Raw genomic sequence first — 10,259 nt, 5'->3', positions numbered from 1 at the left:
CAAAATGTAGTATTGTCTTTCTATTTTGGGGGACATTGTTCTGACATGAATTTGGATTTCGGGGACAGAAACGTCAGGAAAGAATGCTTCTGGAACATGGCCATATAGCTCAGAAAACCTACAGCAACACAGAAAGCTTATTACATACCTCACCAAACAGCCAACCCCAGGATTTTATAGGGTGACACCATGGCAATTAAAATGGAATCAGTGCTAAAATTGTGAAATGCAAATGAGCCCTCATTTTACTAATTGCCTTTTAAAACCATCTTGAGTTCTGCAAATGCAGTATATATCTACACTCACATAATAAACAGTATAGTTGAGCTCTAAAACCATTGTGTTGAACATCACTGTTATGTGACCAATTTGTGTACCTGCCAGTGTGCTTGCTGGTTGTCTCATTAGACCATGGAAAATACAAAGCAGCTGCTTCTGTAATTTTGCCATCAGGTGATATGCTGAAGGCATTGACAACTAGTTATGCACCATCTAAAAATACATAATGGCATGGCTGGAATCCTTTTTGGTATCTCCAGCTAGAATTGACCCATGAGCAAATGCTGAGTCAACATGAGATCAAATCCTTCTACTTTTCTCTATAAGAGTGATTCTCAAACTCTATTTTGGACTTCAACCTACAGTTGAAGTCCTCCAGGTGTTTTGGACTTCAGCTCCAAGAAGTCCAGATTGTTGGGCAATGTTGGGCAAAGCAGAAGTCTATTTTGGACTTCAACCTACAGTTTTTACTGTTTTTACTTTTTACCTACAGTTGAAGTCCAAAATAGACTTCTGCTTTGCCCAACACTGCCCAACAATCAGGAATTCTTGGAGTTGAAGTCCAAAACATCTGGAGGACCAAAGTTTGGGAAACACTGCTCTAGATGGAACTACTGATAGGATTTAGGCTCATGTGAAATCATGACAATAGCATTTCATTAATCCAGTCATGAGCTAAATACATCTATTGCCCAGATCGGGACCGCCTTCCACCTGGAAACCAATGTCCTCACTCCGGGAGAACATGCAGGTCAAGAATAGGACTCCACAGTCACCTACGTACCCACCATCAATACACCGATCTTGGAAGACAATTATTATTATTATTATTATTATTATTATTATTATTATTATTACTATTATTATTATTATCTTTATTTGTACCCCGCTACCATCTCCCCAAGGGACTCGGTGCGGCTTACATGAGGCCGAGCCCAAAACACAACAACAATAGCAATAAAACATCGATACAAGCAATTAGAAAACATAGACAATAAAACACACAACATTATCAAAAAAGCAACACATAATTAAAACATTGGGAAGGCCAAATGTAGAGTTAAAATTGGAAATAATGCTGGGCCATAAACGAAAGGTGATACTAGTGTTTGTGGAGGGCATACAAGCAGACTTAGGGAAATGTAAAGTGCTTTGGAGGACAAAGTGCTATGGGATTCATTATTCCGGGAAGATACACTGGAACAGCCACGTCTTCAAGCTCCTCCTGAAGACTGCCAGGGTTGGGACCTGTCTGATGTCTTTAGGGAGTGAGTTCCAGAGTCGAGGGGCCACCACCGAAAAGGCCCTCTCCCTCGTCCCCACCAAATGCACCTGTGATGCTGATGGGTTTGAGAGCAGGGCCTCTCCAGAAGATTGAAGGGATCGTGTGGGTTCGTATACAGAGATGCGATCTCATAGGTAGGCGGGTCCCAAACCGTTCAGGGCTTTATAGGTAAGAACCTGAACCTCGAATTGGGTCTGGTAGATGAATGGCAGCCAGTGAAGCTCCTTGAGGAGGGATGACTGCTCTCTGTCAGGAGCCCCAGTTAACAACCTGGCTGCCGTCTGTTGGATCATCTGAAATTTCTGGGCCGTGTTCAAGGGCAGCCCCATGTAGAGTGCATTGCAGTAATCCACTCTAGAGGTGATTAAGGCGTGGACCACCTTGGCTAGGTCCGCCTTCCCGAGGTACGGTCGCAGTTGACGCACAAGTCTTAATTGTGCAAAGGCCCTCCCGGCCACCACCGACGCCTGAGCCTCAAACGTAAGTGAAGAATCCCAAACTGCGGACCTGTGACTTCAGGGGGAGTGCGACCCCATCTAGCACAGGTTGCCACCCTATACCCCGGTCTGGTTTATGATCGACCAGGAGGACCTCTGTCTTGTCAGGATTAATCTTCAGCTTGTCTGATGTCGTCTTCGTCTTCATCCAGACAGCCACAATCCTGCTTGGACAATGAGGGATCGCCTAACCTAATATCTATTGCATAACACCCAAAAAACAAAGCTTTGTCTGCCTGTGAAAGGGAACATACACAGGTGTATATGATACCAGACTCTGTTGGTCCCAGACTTTGTTCTGACAGATGTTCAATTCCCAAAAGCCCCAGCCAAATTGGCCAGCTTTTAGGAATTTTTGAAGTCCCAAACACTGAAGTTTGGGAAGCACTGATGTCATGCATGATTATTTACACCAGGAATGGACATCTTTAGATCTTGGGGAGTCACTTCTTTTGGTTTCATCCACTGCTGAGATGTGTCCTCCAAGAACTTCTCTGAAATGGAAGCCAAACCTTGCCTTCCCTGAAAGCAATTCAGTGAGGACTGAGCATGCTCAGTAGTTATAGATTGTTGAGCATCAGTTGGACATAGGAATGGAATACTGTGGGAATGGGCAGCGGAATACATTGAATTGGCATAGTCTACATGGGAGGTCCTGTTTTAGGGTAAGAATATATTGGAACATTTCTTACAATAGAGTTTTGCAGAGTAAACAAGTATAACAGGCATATATAACTCTGGATATATAGCACGGCTGTACCTACAGTTGGAAACAGGAAACCACTGGTAAGAGCAAACACTACTGGAACGAATTACTTCTGCTGGAGGCTATCACAGAATTGTGTTGGAAGATCTCAAAAATTCCCAGAGAGCTTTGCAGCTTCCAAAGACTATTTACAACCCACATTTTTTTTTCCTGTGCAAAATTCACACTTGGTTGCTTTGGGTAAGAAATTTACTATGCAGAAAAAAATGGTACTCCCTGTGAAGAAAGTTCTAATATCTAAAAAAAAGATCAACCACAAACATATTGTGTGTCATCACTGGTCCAGGATTGTTCTCATCGGGGTTTCTCAACATAGAATTGTAGAATCTATGATTTTATGAGTTGGAAGAGATCTCGTGGGTCATCCAGTCCAACCCTGCCAATCATGCTGGTATTGACCTATAAATCCCTAAACGGTTCTGGCCCAATTTACCTGTCTGAACGGATTCTCCCCTATGAACCATCAAGGTTGTTAAGATCTTCTGGAGGGGCCCTGCTCTCAGTCCCACCTCCTTTGCAATCGCGTTTGGTGGGAACGAGGGACAGGGCCTTCTCGGTGGTGGCCCCTTGGCTCTGGAACTCCCGAGATTAGATCTGCCTCTTCCCTCCTAACTTTTAGAAAGCTGGTAAAATCATGGCTTTGGGATACTGCATTTGCAGAATGATGATTGAGTCAATAACTGCTGACCTACTGGCGGATGGCGATGAATTTGTGATTTCACTCTGACGGACTGACTTTTTTGTAATTTGTATGAATTCTTTTTAATGTATTTATATTGATGATGTATATTTGCTTTATCTTACTGTATTGAATCCTCTGTTGTTAGCTGGCCTGAGTCCCTCTCTGGAGGTCGAGAAGACCGGGTTATAAAAACTCTAAATAGTAAATAATAATAATAATAATAATAACAACAACAACAATAATAACCCCTTGCCAAAAAGCAGGAAAATCACGCTTGTAAAACATTTTTTGATCGTTTTTGGAATTTTTTCAGTATTTGGCCCATTCCTAAGAGGGATTGCCAAGGACCTTTGATAGTCTTCCTCCTGAAAGTCCACGAGCAGATCATTTCTGTATCCAGCAGATATAGCAGTTATGTATCCTTCATGATATTGTTCAACTCATTGCCAGGAGAGCAAAGCATGAATAATGCTAGGAGAATGACACACTTCCCATCTCTGGTGCTATGTTGTGCAGGAATTATGGAAGCTATAATCCAACAGCTTTGGTTTCGAGGAGGCTGTTGTGCAGATTTCCTTTGAAAATTAGGGCTAAGAGTTGGTGGCAGGAGAAAGCAAAACCTTCCTTAGAAGCAACAGGTTTGTCCTGTCTTCAGAGCACAGTGGCCTTTCTGTACTCTGAAGGCTTGCTTTGCTTCACCTACATAATTACTGCCATGGCAAGCCCTTAATTAGTTAGCAGGTGAAGATCTTAGCGGCCAATCCCCATCTATGATGCAAAGGCTTTCATCATGCAGTGTGTTCTTTTGGCTTAAAGGTGTTCTGTTCTGTGTAAGGAAGGAGAACAATAAGGACCAACAGATTTATCATACAATGACCTCTGGTGGACTGCAATTCACTTTTTCCTATTCGTGCTCTGGGGGCTTTCATGTCACTTGGGTGGTGTCAAGTTGCCTTTTGAGTCTAACCTTTGAAGAAACTCTCCAAGGTGCTGAATCTATTCTGGGTTAGGATCTAGCTTCCTAAAATAGTCCCTTTAAAGCAGTGGTTCTCAACCTGGGGTCCCCAGATGTTTTTGGCCTACAACTCCCAGAAATCCTAACAGCTGGTAAACTGGCTGGGATTTCTGGGAGTTGTAGGCCAAAAACATCTGGGGACCCCAGGTTGAGAACCACTGCTTTAAAGTCTGAACTAAAATCTTGATCTGGAAGCAATCAACTACCAAGTCCAACCTGTGAAGCCTATACATAGTGTTTTGAAGCTTGGATATTAAATCTGATTGCATTTGAGAAAGCAGATTTTGATCTATGGAATTTGTTGCTAAAATAGATGGGTTCAAATGAGACCTTGATACAATATAATCCCCATACCCACAACTAGATCAGCTCAAACTGGGACCCTGAAATGGTGTAATCCCCCATATCCACAAGGCCCATGGTTTGACTTACCTGTATATGATAAAATACGTCATCTCTAGGCATTTCCTAGGTCCACCAGGTGATTCTATAGTGTGCTTCCACTGGAGCTGACCATAGAAGACATAGTAATGCCCAGAGAGGAGTCACAATGGGGTGCCACAGATGAGAAGATGAATTCGCCATGTTGTGCTCCTAGGCCCTCCAGCACAACTATGGTCAACTTCCAATGGAAGTTTTAGTATACTATTACCAGCAGGTTCATACACCCATACAGAGTCCAAGAATGTATTTCCTCTAGATATGGAGGACAGTAGGACACACTTTACTTGTGGGAGCTTTTCTCCGTATGTGTGCCAGGTCTTCTGGGGAAGGTCTTCTCTTGTGTCCCAACAGTTAGGCCATGTTAGGACATGGGAGAGGACCTTCTCAGTTGTGGCACTCCATGGTGAAATGCCCTCTCCTTAGAGGCCCAATTGGCACCATCTCTGGTTTCATTTAGATGCCAAGTAAAGACATTGCTGTTTATGGACATCTTTGAACCTCATTGATTTATCCCCAAATTCTAATAAACTTGGTCTTAAAACTGTCTCACCCTATTTCATATGCACTTGATCTATCTAAACCAGTGGGTCCCAACCTTTGGTTCTCCAGGTGTAGGTTGACCAACTGTCAGGAATTTTGAGACCTGAAGTCCAAAACACCTGGAGGACCAAAGGTTGGGAACCATTGATAACTATTTTTTTCTGGTTCTCATTTGTTCTATTTGATTGATGACCAGGCCTCAGATCTTTCAATATAGGTGGGGATATATTGTTATACTATATTAACATAATAAATAAATAGTCTTGAATGGTGCTATTGTTTTTCTCGAAGACACTAACAAAGCCACCTCTGCAATCAAGGAAGTGAATAGCCTGCAAGCAAGTTCTGACACAGGGAAAAGGTGGGGTTAAAAGGCAAGGTGTGAACCCAGATGGTTCTTACCTTCGTCCAACAGCCAGTTGATGCAAAACAATTTGTGGGATATCTTTTCCTGGAAGTGCTTGAGCTCCACAGACTTTTATCAGGTATGGCTTAAGTTTGGCATTATATTAGGGGTGGGAGAAATTGGTTGCTTTTGGTTTCCCACATTCTCCTTATTCTGGTTTTAAGATTAATTCATTATGACATTTGGAAGTTTGAGGCCACGCAAGAAAATTTATATATGCTCTTTTGCACATTGCCCCTTGATATGCAACTTATTTGTATTGTCGTTAAGTGCCTTCAAGTCATTTCTGACCTACGGCAAGACTCTACAATGGGGTTTTCTTGGAAAGATTTATTCAAAGAGGGGTTGTCATTGGTTTCTCTGAGACTGAGAGGATGTGACTTGCTTAAGTTCACCCAGTGGGTTTCATGGCTCAGTTTGGGATTTGAACCCTGGATCTCTGGAGCACTTGGGTAATTCTATACTAGGCATGGGCAAACTTTCTAATTAGGGGGACACATGGCGGGCCGGAGCAATGTAGGTGGGCGAGGAGGAAGGGGTTTCTCCCCAAGCCCCCTCCCTGCCCTTTCCTCCCCTTCCTCTCTTTTGGAGGCAGAAAGTAAAGGAAAGACAGGAAATGTTTAGCTCCCAAAAGGGTTAGCATTGGTCAGGATGAGATGGTAGTCAGGAGAGAAAAACTGTATCCATAAGATCCCATATTGCCTACTTCTGAGATAGAATCCGAGAATCCTAGAATATCCAGTCCAACCCCCATGCCATCCAAGAAGGCACAATCAAAGCACTCCCAATAGACTGCCTCTGCAGAAAAGCCTCCAGAGAAGGAGATCCACCACACTCCCAGGTAGCCTATGCCACTCTCCAACAGCTCTTATTTTTTCAGTCGAATCTCTTTCCCTGCCATTTGAAACCATTGCTCCCTTGTGCCCTGGTCCCGAGAGCAGAAAGTCAGTTTTTCCCCTTCCTCCTCAATGGGACACCCTTTGAGATCTTGAAACATGGTTCCCATGTTCCCTCTTCTCCCAGCCACACATTCCCCAGGAGGAAAGGAGGAAGGAAAAAGAGAAGGAAGGAAGGAAGATAGGAAGGGAAGGATGGAAGGAAGGAATGGTGGAAGGGAATGGAGGAAGGGAGGGGGGAAAGAAAGGGAGGGAGGAAAGACAAAAGGGAAGAAAGGAAGGAAGGAAGGAGGAAGGAAGAAAGGGAAGGAGGGAGTAAAGAGGAAAGGAGGGAGGGAAGGAAGGGAAGGAGGAAGGAAAGAGAGAAGGAAGGAAGAAAGGATAGATGGTGGGAGAGAGGAGGGCCTGAGAAAAGAGCCCAAAGGGCTGCATCTGGTCCTCGGGCATGGATTTGCCCATACCTGTTCTATACTATACAATTAATGCAGTTTGACACCATTTTAACAGCCATGGCTCAATGCTATGGAATCATGGGAGCTGTAGTTCAATGATACATCAGCACTCTTTTGCAGAGGAGATGAAAGACCTTGTAACACTACCACAATAATTCTCAGCATCATCCAGCAACCATTATGTGTACAAGTTTGTGTTTACGTCTTGTAACTAAGAATTATTATCTGAGTGGGGTAGTTTCTCTTTTTCATCCCAACCTTTTCCTCGTTTCTGACATGTCTTTTTGACTGTAAGCCTTAAGGCGAAAACTGTTTCATGACTGATTTCTGTCAATCAGTGTCCGAGCTTTGTATATTTATTTGCTTCTGGCTGGCAAACATATTTTGAATGTGTTAAATGAATGAATAAATTGCTGGCCCGGCCTGCCCTTCTTGCCTCGTGATGGAGATCTGAGGTGTTGACCTGGGCTAACATATAATCCTAATGCATTTTCGTTTACCTATTATGGAGTTTTTTCTCAACAAGGAGGTCAGAAATTTAGAATAGACCAATTCTTAGAATGGAAGACACATACATGGCCATGCACCCTAGAAAACACAAGCAATACTTTCAAAATTTGAAACGCCCTTCCATCAACACTGTGGGGAATGAAACATGATTCCATAGCATTGAGCTATGGCAGTTAAGGTGGCCTCAAATCGCATTAATTCTCCAGTGCAGATGCAACCCTGGAAGCAATTCCCTCTAAGACCTGAGCTATCCAAGGTGCTGAATGTTGACTCCAAAATAGTTTCAATGTTTTAGCTTGCTTCTTTAAAGGTCAGACTAAAACTCAGATTGGATTAACACAGAGATACCCATCATGGGAACTATTAGCCACCTCCACTCGTGCTAGGTAAAACTATCAGTGAGAGTGTGGATGCTGGGACGGGTAGTTCAATCTGGACGCGTTGAAAATACCTGAAAGATGACAGGAATGTCACACTGTTGTGAGGACATTGAGCCATTATGCACAATTCAGGGATGTTATAAGAAGCATGAAAGCACAAAATATCCAACTAATGTAGATAATGATGTAATTGATGCAGTGATTATATGTTGTTTATATTGACAAGGAAGCAATATATGGTATTGAGCAGGGATTATTAGCTTCAGGGTTGTAGTTGTGGGATGAGGAAAGAAGAATTCCCAAAGAAGAATCCCACCCTCCAATAAAATATTTATTCTCTCTTCAAATTTCTGGCCGACAGGAGTGCTGACCTAAAGGTCAGCAGTTCAAATTTGGGGAGCAGGGTGAGCTCCCATCGGTCAGCTCCAGCTTCTCATGCGGGGACATGAGAGATGGTAAAACATCCGGGCATCCCCTGCAAAACGTTCTTGCAGATGGCCAATTCTCTCACACCAGAAACAACTTGCAGTTTCTCAAGTTGCTCCTGGCATGGAAAAAAAATCCAAAGGAAAGGAAGTAGACAAACTTACCAAGGGAATAAGAACACAGCTAAACAAAGGTTTCTTTTGGAAAGAATTTTCAGCAGCTCACTGTATGTAATGCTATCAATTTAGGAACCAAAGTATTTTTTTTTCAGTTGCCTTTGGGCTGAAAAGGGTGGATAAATGTGACGTAAATAATAATGTATTGTCGAAGGCTTTCATGGCCTTCACTGGGTTGTTGTAGGTTTTTCCGGGCTATGTGGCCATGTTCTAGAGGCATTTTCTCCTGACGTTTCACCTGCATCTATATTATTTGAGAACACAGAAATGCTGGACCACTCTCACAACCACCATGTCAGACTACACAGAGAAGCCATTGAAATCCACAAGCATGTGGACAATTTCAACAGAAAGGAGGAAACCACGAAAATGAACAAAATCTGGCTACCAGTATTAAAAAACTCTAAAATTACAACAGCAAAACAACAGAGAGGAAACAATCAGGCACATCTAACCACCTCTCAACAAAAGATTGCTCCAGGCACTGCCAAGCCATCAAATACCAATCAAGGTGGGCAGTTAAAACATTCACACCTAGCTCCAGCAGACAAGAGTCCTTTGTCTCACCCTGGTCATTCCACAGATATATAAACCCATTTTCCTAGTTCCAACAGACCTCACTACCTCTGAGGATGCTTGCCATAGATGCAGGTGAAACGCCAGGAGAAAATGCCTCTAGAACATGGCCATATATAACTGGAAAAACCTACAACAACCCAGAAAATAATAATAATAATAATAAATGTTAAGGCATTTTCTGTATATAAAAGAACATGAGGGGAAAGCTATATACATAAATGCTGCACATTACATAGTACAAACAGCATTAATCTGTAAACAAAGCCATCTACACTACAAGGAGGAATTTAACTAAAGGAAAATTTCACGGGGAGAAGAAAGAATTTAGGGGCAATGTCTTTATATTCTCGCCTTCTATAACTACATCCTTAGGGATGTCCTTGAACATTTTGTATTGCAAAGTTCTATCACTCTACTACTGACTGATGCTCATGGGAGTTGTTGCCCGATATTGCACGATTGCCTACAAAAGGATGAAGCTGCACAAGCTGCACAAGAGCCAAAGGTGAAATAAGAGCAACAGATGCAAAGAGCGAATGATGAAGATAGTTACTTGATAAACAAATGTTTTCTTTACAAGTGGTACATTGACTCTAAACCAGGTTGCTCTTTAACACCATCTAACTCTCATTACCAAATGAGTAACTCTCTTTATAATCTAAACATTAGAATACAGACTTCTTTGGAAGTCATGCTTTGCTTTGGCACTTATATTTTTCTCGACCCCAAAGTAAGTCGAATATGCATTAAATATGTTTGAATGTGAACATTTTAATACTGTTTGTTTAATTCTGTTTTAATGCTTGTATATTTGTATATTTCAAATTGTATGCTAATGTTTTTATGTTAAGACACTTTGAATCAACTTTGGGGGAGATAAAGCGGGGCATAAAAAATAATATGAGAAGCATATGGTGTGCTCACTC

At 42.3% G+C, this 10,259-nt stretch overlaps 1 protein-coding gene across 1 annotated transcript in view; it reads left to right on the top strand.

Moving 5' to 3' along the window:
• The first annotated feature begins 5,923 nt into the window (after positions 1–5,923).
• Positions 5,924–10,259, top strand: part of LOC132779003 (solute carrier family 22 member 13-like) — a 28,276-nt gene continuing 23,940 nt past the window's right edge. The window contains exon 1 of the mRNA XM_067470385.1: positions 5,924–5,993. The gene's annotated coding sequence lies outside the window, so the exon portion shown is untranslated. The remainder of the gene's footprint in view (positions 5,994–10,259) is intronic.

This window comes from Anolis sagrei, chromosome 6, assembly GCF_037176765.1.
Source record: "Anolis sagrei isolate rAnoSag1 chromosome 6, rAnoSag1.mat, whole genome shotgun sequence".
NCBI classification, from domain to species: Eukaryota; Metazoa; Chordata; class Lepidosauria; order Squamata; family Dactyloidae; genus Anolis; species Anolis sagrei.
Note: the sequence above shows the minus strand (reverse complement) of the source record. Positions and strands in the feature narration are given on the sequence as shown.